At 36.6% G+C, this 12,079-nt stretch overlaps 2 pseudogenes; one reads left to right on the plus strand and one right to left on the minus strand.

Moving 5' to 3' along the window:
* LOC127952809 (Fc receptor-like protein 5) overlaps nt 1-3,251 on the minus strand; it is a 75,855-nt pseudogene extending 72,604 nt beyond the window's left edge.
* Nucleotides 3,252-3,927: 676 nt separating this feature from the next.
* LOC127952128 (deoxyhypusine synthase-like) lies at nt 3,928-10,597 on the plus strand (annotated as a pseudogene).
* Nucleotides 10,598-12,079: the final 1,482 nt, after the last annotated feature.

Genomic DNA, 12,079 nt, shown 5'->3' on the forward strand with positions numbered 1-12,079 from the left:
AAACATGGTGTTAGGTTTCACTGTTATGCTGATGATAATCAGCTCTATATTTCTTCACGGCCCGGTGAAACTAACCAATTTGAAAAACTAATGGAATGCATAGTCGATATAAAAAACTGGACGATGAGTAATTTCTTACTGCTAAATTCTGAAAAAAACAGAGGTGTTAATTATAGGACCTAAAAACTCTGCTTGTAATAACCTAGAACACTGTCTAAGACTTGATAGTTGCTCTGTCAATTCTTCGTCATCAGTTAGGAACCTAGGTGTGCTATTTGACCGCAATCTTTCCTTAGAAAGCCACGTTTCTAGCATTTGTAAAACTGCATTTTTCCATCTCAAAAATATATCTAAATTACGGCCAATGCTCTCAATGTCAAATGCAGAAATGTTAATCCATGCATTTATGACCTCAAGGTTAGATTATTGTAATGCTTTATTGGGTGGTTGTTCTGCACGCTTAGTAAACAAACTACAGCTAGTCCAAAATGCAGCAAGAGTTCTTACTAGAACCAGGAAGTATGACCATATAAGCCCAGTTCGGTCAACACTGCACTGGCTCCCTATCAAACATCGTATAGATTGTAAAATATTGTTTATTACTTATAAAGCCCTGAATGGTTCAGCACCTCAGTATTTGAATGAGCTCCTTTTACATTATAATCCTCTACGTTCGCTACGATCTCAAAACTCAGGCAATCTGATAATACCTAGAATAGACACACTCTTGCAGTTTAAATCTAGATTAAAGACTCATCTCTTTAACCTGGCTTACACATAACATACTAATATGCTTTTAATATCCAAATCCGTTTAAGGATTTTTAGGCTGCATTAATTAGGTAAACCGGAACCGGGAACACTTCACATAAAACCCTATTTACTTGCTACATCATTAGAAAAATGGCATCTACGCTAATATTTGTCTGTTTCTCTCTTATTCCGAGGTCAACGTAGCCACCAGATCCAGTCTGTGTCCAGATCTGAGGGTCACTGCAGTCACCCGGATCCAGTACGTATCCAGACCAGATGGTGGATAAGGACCTCTACCTAGAAAGGACCTCTACTGCCCTGAAAGACAGCGGAGACCAGGACAACTAGAGCCCCAGATACAGATACCCTGTAAAGACCTTGTCTCAGAGGACCACCAGGACAAGACCACAGGAACAGATGATTCTTCTGCACAATCTGACTTTGCTGCAGCCTGGAATTGAACTACTGGTTTCGTCTGGTCAGAGGAGAACTGGCCCCCCAACTGAGCCTGGTTTCTCCCAAAGGTTTTTTTCTCCATTCTGTCACCGATGGAGTTTCGGTTCCTTGCCGCTGTCGCCTCTGGCTTGCTTAGTTGGGGTCACTTCATCTACAGCGATATCGTTGACTTGATTGCAAATAAATGCACAGACACTATTTAAACTGAACAGAGATGATATCACTGAATTCAATGATGAACTGCCTTTAACTATCATTTTCAGAGTAAATAAACCCTAAACCAACTTTTTTTAGTTAATGATCTGTAAGAATGGGGCTTTATTAGTGCTGTTCATTGATTCAAGTAACTTTTTTGACATTTGAGTATAAAGTGTTTTAATTCTACAATATATGGTATAAAAACGTCTGACTGCTGCCCTCTTCAGGTTGAATGGTGGCTACTGCAGTTGATTTTTCCTATTGGATTTTTTGAGGTGGTTTCCAGCTCACCACGCCCTTGGCAGTATAAAACCATCTTGTTCCATCAAAATCACTTTAGTGAGTCAGGAGTTGGAATTGCGAGTATTGAAAACGATCACGATAGAGTATTTTAGCATTTATTTAGCATAGCATTTATATAGTTATTTTGATTATTTCGTGCAGCCTATGTAGTTAATTAGCATAGCTGTTAGTGTAATGTTAGTATTGTTAGAAGCATAGTTAGTTAACGCTAGTAGCATAGTATTGCATCAGTTAGGATAGCTTCAAGTTGGCGTAGATTTATTTACAGTGGTCAGGATGATACGTAGGTGTAGTGTTGCTGGTTGCAACAGCAATGCTGGACTGCATAGTTTTTGCTTTTCCAACGCAATGGAGGTGGAAATGAGCTTCTCCACACAACTCGCGCTGAAAAGCAATGCAGTGCCTTACTCAGAGACTGGCCCCATTCTCTCTTGCACGGCTGCTTTGCTAGCATCGTCGGATGCCGATCGTGATACGGGAGTTAAGACCGCAGTTTGAACCAGCGGCTCGAATTGAAATGGCTCAGGCCCTGGCCCTGTGTACACAGACACCTCAACATCCTCCACTTCTGGTGAAGGTGGGGGAGAAAAGTCCTCTACTTCAAATAAATGCTCTGTTGCAAAGCTACTTGCGTCAATACAGTCACCTTCCATTTTAGCGACAGCAGCTGTCAATTAATCCGTCACTGCAGGTCTCAGGTTCATGCCCCACCCACTCAGCCCCGCCCTCGGTTCGTCCCCTCTATCTCCGATGTTTCAAACATTGCCAGTGGGTGGAGTCAGGCTCTGACCAGTGGTTTAGTAACCCTTTAACTATGTTAAATTATACAAATACCCTATCTTAAATTATGTGATAATTCTAAATGCATTTTAATAGGCTGATTAAGAACTCTAAATGCGCAAAAGCGCACTGCTAGACTTCATCACCTAATGTTTGCGTGCACTCTGTAGGTGTTTTGTGCTTACTTTTCACGATATACTCAGAATATCAAATCGCACATCATTAAAACTACAATTACGATATCATCGCATACCACACATAGTGCACACCCCTATGTTTAGATTTTGATAATGCGTTGTCTTCTTATCGATCCACCAGTTCAAATTTAAATCTCTATGTGTTTGCAAGGTGAAAACATGGGTCGATTTTCACATCGTTTTGAACTCTGAACAAAATAACAGTTTTATTGAAACTGCTCATTCACTCTCTGCCAGCATGTGAAGCGTTTGGTAGAAATATAACTTTCCCCGGTTGCAGCAGAACACAAAGCAGCACAGCACTGGACTTTGAACGTGCAGTGCTCATGTTTATTCAGTGAAATCATAACATTAGCCTTTTGAAGTTTAATTGTCACATTCAGCCATATAGTAATTCTGGTTTTTCCGTCCCCAAATTTAAAACCTCTTGAAATCAAAATTAAAACATTATTTTACAGTGTAAGACTTTTTAAGACCCCACTGAAACCCTGTAACACCTACTGAAATACAGAGAGAGAATAATACTCACAGAGCACAAGAGGAAGTTGACGGAGCTCCATACTGATGAATGATGACAAACAGTTAAAAACACAAACTGTGTTAAAGCCTCAAGACTTCCTGAAACCTGCAGTCGATCTTTAGAAACACCAGGACAGATTCAAGAAATACAAATGTACCTCATGTGTGACAGAAAATATTGCTTCAGAAAACATCACACAGACTAACATTCAAGTTTTCTACAGAAATAGTGTCTTGATCTATTGATCTATGAATAGATACTTTACATGTGAAATTAAGCAAGTCACTGTTAATAAGTGAGTCATTGCGATTAAACCGAATCATTTAAACGGTTGATTCATTGAAAAACCAAACAGCATCATGTTGATCAGAGATGCAAAATGAAATTATATTTGTTAATAGAGCAAAAACTGTCAATATTGTGTCTAAAACGTAAGTGTCCTTATATTAAACTCTTGTTTACTGAACTGCTGTATAAAATCAATATCACATTTATCATGCTGCTTTTTTGTTGAAAAAAAACGTCATTGCGTGATACTGATGAATATAAATACATCAAATACATCAAATAAATAAATTTCTGCCCCATATCTTGAATGTTCTGAATCATTCTAAATGTGAATCATTCTAAATGTGTTTTAATAAACTGAATCATGCAGTGAAAGAACGCTCACTGGTCTAACCTACTAGACTTAAGCTAACTTTGGTAGCTCTCATGAGTCATGGATGTTAGCAAGACAAATTAACAATATTTGTCTTTTGGATAATTAGCTGTAAATAAATATTGTTAATTTGTCCGTCTGATTGGAGTAAGAAAATGCTAAGTCCTGTTTACAATGGTGAGAACTGTCAGTTGTGGTGATAATATTTAACAGCAGCAGTAATATTGATGCTTCTCAATCACTATTTTAAAAAGCACCAATTACATTTCTTATGTGTTTAGTTTTACTAACATTTCTCATTCTGCATGAAGCACTAATAAAATAAGATCTGAAAGCCACTCTCACTCTCACTCTCACTAATCTGCACACTGGATGTGGTTTATATTGCATCATGGCATGATCAACACCTTAGTAATATCTTAGTTAAGCAAACTTTTTCTTTCTAAGTACACTTCCTCTTTCACCTTAGTCTCACAGTTAAATATTAAGGCATGTCTGATATAGGCACAACTTTCTAAATGTTTATTAGAAAAAAATGTAATAACAGTTTTTACTGACTGTCACTACTCAGTCAAAAGTGTGAAACATACAGTGACCAGTTTAGTCTGATTCTCCAAAAAATGACTTGAGTCTGTTAATTTTAATGTAGATAATTTATATAAATTAAAAATGATACAATGTGATAAAAGTGACAAAAAGCTCAGAGAGCAGTTCTTTATTCAAACTGAATGAAGAGCAGGGGTGGGTAGAGTACCCAAAAACTGCACTCAAGTAAAAGTAAAAGTAATTATAGAAATATTTACTCAAGTAAAAGAAAAATTACTAGTCTGAATAGTTACTTGAGAAAGAGTAAAAAAGTATCGGATAAAAAGTCTACTCAAGTAGTTAGTTACTAGTTACTTTGGGTCATATATACTGAGCCTATTTTTATTTAGATATATAGATAAAATGTATGTAATGTATGTGTGTGTGTATAAATATATATAATTCATCAGCCTTTACTCCAGTCTTCAGTGTCACATAATCCTTCCGAAATCATTCCAATATGTTGATTTACTATCAATTATGTTCTTTTTATCATAATCCTAAACAAAATGTTGCAGGTTCAAAAAAAAATATTAAGCAGCAAAACTGGTAATAAATCAATATATTAGAATTATATTTTGAAGGATCATAACTCTGAGAACTGGAGTAACAGCTGATGAAAATTCAGATTTTTTCATCACAAAATAAATTATATTTTAAAGTATGTATTATGTATGTATAAATAACCTCTGACACAGAGAAGAGAGAAAACTCCTCACATGACCGCTAAGTTACAGAACATCTGTCTGTTTACTTAAGTCACAGATATAGGTGTCATGCCATAATTTTTAATATGACTGACTTTATATTAAATGTGAATTTAACATTGAAAGTCAATGTGATATAAAAACTGCTACTAATTTTTTTATTGTTCATACAGAGAGCAAATAACATGTACATTATCAAAAATCATTTTCACTGACAGTCTAGAGTTCAGTCACTCTCAAAAACTCCCATTAAAATCACTGAAACACTGTGAAATCAATATCTTATTTACAGATTCGTACACACATCTGCACTTTGTTGTTTCTGATGAGAGAATTCGCAAGAAAAAGGTATTCAGTCAGCGAGTGAGTGAAGGAAGCACCGCCATTTTAGCGATGACTCATTTGAACGCCTCTGATTGGCCAATGCTTTAACAAGCTAAACAGAATCTTGTGTGATTGGTTATAATGCGCAGCGCTGTAAAAACGTGTCTGTCTCTGGCTCAGGTAGCTTCAGGTATCTGAATGAATCATTCAAACTGATTCATGAACCAATTCATGAGAAATTGGGGAAGTCGTGGCCTAATAGTTAGAGGGTTGGACTCCCAATCGAAGGGTTGTGAGTTCTAGTCTCGGGCCGGATGGAATTGTGGGTGGGGGTAGTGCATAAACAGCTCTCTCTCCACCTTCAATACCACGACTTAGGTGCCCTTGAGCAAGGCATCGAACCCCCAACTGCTCCCCGGGCGCCGCAGCATAAATGGCTGCCCACTGCTCCGGGTGTGTGCTCACAGTGTGTGTGTGTGTGTGTGTGTGTGTTCACTGCTCTGTGTGTGTGCATTTCGGATGGGTTAAATGCAGAGCACAAATTCTGAGTATGGGTCACCATACTTGGCTGAATGTCACTTCACTTCAATCGTTTGCCAATTGCTTTGATCAAGCCTTTGAACAGAGTTGACTCAAAAGAATGAATAATTTGCGAATGAGAATCGCTCATTGCCCAGAGAAAAGTAGACAACGCGTTTGGAATAAACTGAAACAGTTATAACATTTATTGTATTAAAATAAAGTAATGAGAGGAGCGTCGCCCACAGTAACGAAGTAAAAGTACAGATTTTTTCCAAAAAATTTACTCAAGTAAGAGTTAAAGTACCCATCTTTAAATATACTCAAAATAGTATTAGTTACCCAAAAAATTTACTCAAGTAAATGTAACAAAGTAAATGTAACTCGTTACTACCCACCACTGCTGAAGAGGTAGTTGAAAGAGGTAGTGAGCGGACCAATGCTGCACAAAGTGTCTGGGGCAGGTCACAGTATGTTAGTGGGAGGGGGGAGTTGAAGGACCTGGGGAAGTGGGATCTGGGGGGGTTCAAAGTTCAGTGGTGCATGGGGAAAAAGAGGGGAAGGGGGACAATGTCCGAAGGGAGTTAAGCTCAAGAAACATTCATTATTATTATGTTGAAAACAATTGTGCTGCATAATACTTTTGTGGTAAATGTGATATACTATTAAATAATTGTATAAGCATCACAGAAACTTGCAAATTTTGTGTATACTATACAACAACATAATTCCAGCAATCAGATATCAGTTACCAGTTATCTCATCAGCTCAGTCTCGTAGCTCCAAAGTCATGTTTGAGCTCCAGCTTTGATTGTGTGTGTGGTTGGAGTAGACACAGAAGAGACTAGAGCCGGAGCAGGAGGACTGTGATTCATATACATCTGCTTCAGGATGCACCATTTCCTTGGGCTACACATCGAACCTGATCAGCTCTGGTGTGTGAGAGAGTATTCACTGCCTTACACAGCACAGAATGGTATGGCCACACTGTGACTCTCTATAAGCACCATTATTTTTCATGATCTGTATCAGCTAATAACATCTGTCGAGGTCTGCCGCTATCGATTCTGTTCATCTTAAATGAAGAGAATCTATTTATGTTGAGTTATTTGAATGTTTCTGTTAGTAGATGTGATAGTGACCACAGAGGGAGAGATTGAGGAAGACTTGATCAAATGTCCTCTGTGAGTTCAGCCTAAAGGTAAAGATCTAGACAGCATTAACAGGCAAGAAAACAGTTCCTCACTAGATCAATGTGGTGTTTATAAGTAATTATTAATACATATAATCATGCTTTAGGTACCAAACAAGAATTACTGTAAGATGCCTGTTCTGGACCAAATGCTGCTGGAACAAAAAACAGAAATGAGAATTATTTTATTGTTCTATTTTATTTTGTTTTGTTAATTTGGGTGGATAAATAATTGTAAAGAATAAATAATTGGGCAGTCATGGCCTAACGTTTAGAGTGTTGGACTTGCAATCCAAGGGTTGCAAGTTAGAGTCTCAGGCTGGCAAGAATTGTAGCATGTGTGGGTTCACTGCTGTGTGTGTGTGTGTGTGTGTGTGTGTGTGTGTGCACTTTGAATGGGTTAAAGGCAGAGCACAAATCACGAGTGTGGGTCACCATTCTCGTCTGTATGTCACTTTCACTTTCACTTTCAAAAATGCAAATTCTGGACCAATTTTTAAAAAAAACATAAACAGAGGTGAGACATTTTATTTAAATATTATAATTGGGGTGTGAGTTAAGTAAATTAAACTAACCTATTAATTTTAATTAAATTTATCAAATATTAAATTACATTATTGTTTTATTTTATTAAATTGGGTTTAAATATTTTATTTTATGTTGGACTAAATTCTGCTGGAAACTGTATTTTATTAGGGTGATTAAATACTTATAAAAATGCCTATATACAGATATTTTATTATTATTATTATTATTATTATTATTATTATTATTATTATTATTATTATTATTATACCTTCATTTAACCAGGAGGTCCCATTGAGATTCAGAATCTCTTTTGCAAGAGAGACCTGGCCAAGGTAGCAGCCAAATCACAACAAATGCATACATAACAAACACCAAATTACATTTTCACGATAAAAGAAGTACAAAATATTAAAATAAAAATATAAAACACAATGAGACTCTTTAGACCATGTCTCCATCACAACACTCTTTACAGTTTTAAATTCATTTATGGACATAAGGGTTTCTAACTTTAGCTCTTTTTGTAGATTATTCCATCCCCAAGGTGCTAAATAAGAAATGGCATTTTTTCCCAATTCGGTTGTAACTCGTGGCACATTAAAAAGCAACAACTTTGAGGAGCGTAGCTGATAGGTACCAGATCAAACAGAGAGGAGGTTACAGAGGTACAGTGGAAATTTGCCAAGTATAGCATTATAAATAAAGATATACCAGTGCTGTTGTCTACCAATTTTAAGAAATGTCCAACCAACTAAATCATAAATACTGCAGTGATGGGTAAGGGACTTTGTATTTGTTATGAATCGTAGTGATGCATGGTAAACTGAATCTACATGACAGCATGCATGTACAATATATCGCCATAATCAATTACAGGCAGAAAAGTAGCTTCCACAAGTTTCTTCCTAGCACTAAAATTAAATCAAGATTTGTTTCTGAAATAGAAGCCGAAATTGACTTTAAGTTTCTTAACTAGTAATATATTCATTGAAGGATAGCTTATCATCTATCCATATCCCCAAGTACTTGTATGAAGACACTCTCTCAATTGATTTCCCATCTAATGACAAACTGCCACAATTGTCAAGTATCTGTGCTTGAGCTTTTGAGACCATAAACTTTGTTTTCGGTGTATTTAAAACCAATTTTAGACTCAGTAATGTGTATTGCAATGCCTGAAATGCCTGAAAAGCCTGGGTGTAAACCACTGTATCACATATATAAAAACTGTTATGTAAAATATACCCGGATGCAAGTGCAGGATTTCTTTGAGAAAACAACTAAAAGGTCCAAGATGTTGCAGCCAGCAGGAGAGTTGTGACGCAGGGACTTCGATGGGCAATCCAGGACAGATGAGTGATGACAGAGTTAAGAATTCCCTGGAGTGATGAATCAGGAGTAACATCCACAGTGAGACTGGAACAGGTACTGCATGACACAATGAACTCAAACAATGAAACCTGGCTTTTTACTGGGACTAAAAAGTATGAGCACATTACCCCTGTCCTAGCTTCACTACACTGGCTTCCTGTCCGCTATAGGATTGATTTCAAGATTTTATTGTTTGTTTTTAAGATTTTAAATGGGTTGGTGCCTGCGTATTTATTAGAGCTTTTACATGTCCATGCTCCCGTTAAAGCATTGAGGTCATCCAATCAGGTGCTCCTCAATGTTCCAAGAACTAGGTTAAAAAATAAAAGTGACCAGGCTTTTTCAGTGGTGGCACCTAATTTGTGGAATAGTTTACCTGTACACATAAGAACTGCTCAGACTGTTGGAATTTTTAAGTCATTTCTTAAGACAAACTTGTATTCCTTGGCTTTTATATCAAGCTGAGCTGTGACATTGGGATGTTTTTACTGTATTTGTCTTATTTGTGTGTGACTCTCTATTTTTCTTTTCTAGATATTTTTAAGCACTTTGGTCAACCATGGTTGTTTTTAAATGTGCTATATAAATAAATTGAACTGAACTGATGAACAACCAGCGTACCAAGACACACACACACAAACACACAAGACCAGAATGAGACAGCGGATCACCAACTGTGACAAAAACAAGGAAAAAAATATATTTAATTGAATTCAATTTTACTTGGGTTGATTAAATATTTATACAATTGCCCACACATAAGTGAAAGTTCATTTATTTACATTTTTTTATTCAATTAAATATTTTAATATTAATTGTTTTTTATCTTATGTTATTCAATTCGGGCGGTTTACTTTTTTAATTTTTAATTTTGGGTATTAAATTTTTTTATGATTCTAAAAATGTAATGCATTTAAATCTGTATTTAAATAATTAATTAAATAACCCAAATAATTATTTAATGTGGCCAAGAAATGATTGGGCAATATTGCTATTTTTCTATGAGGGCACACACAGGACACCCTCCAAAATGATCCTCATATGCAAAGAAATCAACAACCCAGACTCTGTGTACTGGGCTTACAAGGTAACATTTGAATTGAACACGAAGTCATCTTGACCTCCGTCCCTCCTCAAATTTAATGACTGTATGATGTTTTTCAGAATGACATCCCAGTATTTAGTCCCACCCTCACTGATGGCTCATTGGGTGATACAATCTATTTCCACTCATATAAGAACCCGGGCTTGCTGCTTGAAATTGTGGAGAGTGAGTCGCTCAAGATGTGATGTGGAGATTATTTGACAGTGGCATTTATGATCATTTTGCATACTTAAGATGTTCGGCATTTGAAAAGCAAGGCAGTGCTTATCAAGACCACAGGGATGATCATTCTGGGAGGAGGCCTTGTCAAACATCACATCTCCAATGCTAATCTCATGATAATCACATGAACCCAAAAAAGCACAATCATGCGGAGTCATAAAATGAAATGATGCTTTCCTCTTGTGTAACCTATTTAAACGTTTCACCTCTCTTCACTGTCTTCCTGTTTCCTTGTTTGTCAGTGCAGATGGTGTGAATCCTCTATTTTAATTTATGAACTCATATATAATTATCTTTTTAAACATCTTAGTGGTCATTTTGTTCTTTTTGTCAAGCAAAATACGTTCAAAAACAACTTCACTAGTAAACTTATATATAAAATGTAAAGAATAACTTGCATTATTTTATTATTGTGTAACTGTTAAAATGCATGGATTTGAATGAAGAGAGATAAAAGATGTTAAATAATTTAAAACCCAATGTATGTTTTCATCTCTAAAAAGATGCCGCATCTTTATTGTTCTGTCACTTTAAGGCCAGCAGAGGCCAGTGATGTTTCACTATCTGCAATCCGACAGTCTCCTGATCCACTACTGTACATTACAGTTATTCACAAGAGACTCTGATTTACTTCCCTTGGCATGGCGTGTGTAAACAGTTTATTTAATTACAGGGAGAAACTGTAGAGATTTATACTGTATTTAGCAGTTCTGTTGAAAGCGGTAGTCGAGATGCTAATGGCATGCGCTGGGATAACATTTGCTCAGCTGTAGTAAGCGTGCAAATCAAGTGTTTTGACCTAATTGATCTATTGAATGTGTTGGTTTTGTTAGCCTAGTTACAAACTTACTTTTGCACAGTTGAACTTACAGCGATAAGTGATCTGTCTTGAACTAAACAGTGCATATCTGAATTTGCATGCAAAGCCTGCATATGATTTTTTTTTTCAAGTCAGTTTTATGGATGTACTTAAGTATGCTAGATGAAACTGAAAACAATCCTGCATATTTAGTAGATGCTTTATTTGAAAGTGACATATTTGAAGGCAGCATCAAATATATCCAGCATGCTTCCTTCGTTCCTGTTTGTTTCAGTACACTAGCCAGGACATCGAATTTTAGCTGATCTTACACAGCAGCACATTAGGCTTGATTCCAGTAAAACTCTCCCCCATTTTATGGATTTCCATTTTTCCCCATTATTGTCCCATTTGGAAATGCTCTCCTGCTCTAAGTGTTTGCTTTACTGGCATGAATGTTTATTAAAGTCCTGCAGAAGATGAGTTGTGCATTGCACTGGAGACATGGCTTTTTCCTAACCCTTAACAATTTATTATGCGTGTGGAAGGATTTATCGAGATGAAATTTACACAAAGGCTGAATGGAAAAGTATGAGCACCAGCTGTCTTATATGAAGTCCTCTGGCCTGTTTGTTCTTTCTTAAAAGTAAAGCCTGGCCTGGAAGACTTAAAGGAATACCCCACCCCAAAATGAAAATTGAGTCATTAATCACTTACCCCCATGTCGCTCCAGACCCGTAAAAGCTTTGTTCGTCTTCAGAACACAATGTAAGATATTTTGGATGAAAACGGGGAGGCTTGTGACTGTCCTATAGACTGCCAAGTAAATAAAACTGTCAAAGTCCAGAAAAGTATGAAAA

Source organism: Carassius gibelio, chromosome B3 (genome assembly GCF_023724105.1).
Source record: "Carassius gibelio isolate Cgi1373 ecotype wild population from Czech Republic chromosome B3, carGib1.2-hapl.c, whole genome shotgun sequence".
Lineage (NCBI taxonomy): Eukaryota > Metazoa > Chordata > Actinopteri > Cypriniformes > Cyprinidae > Carassius > Carassius gibelio.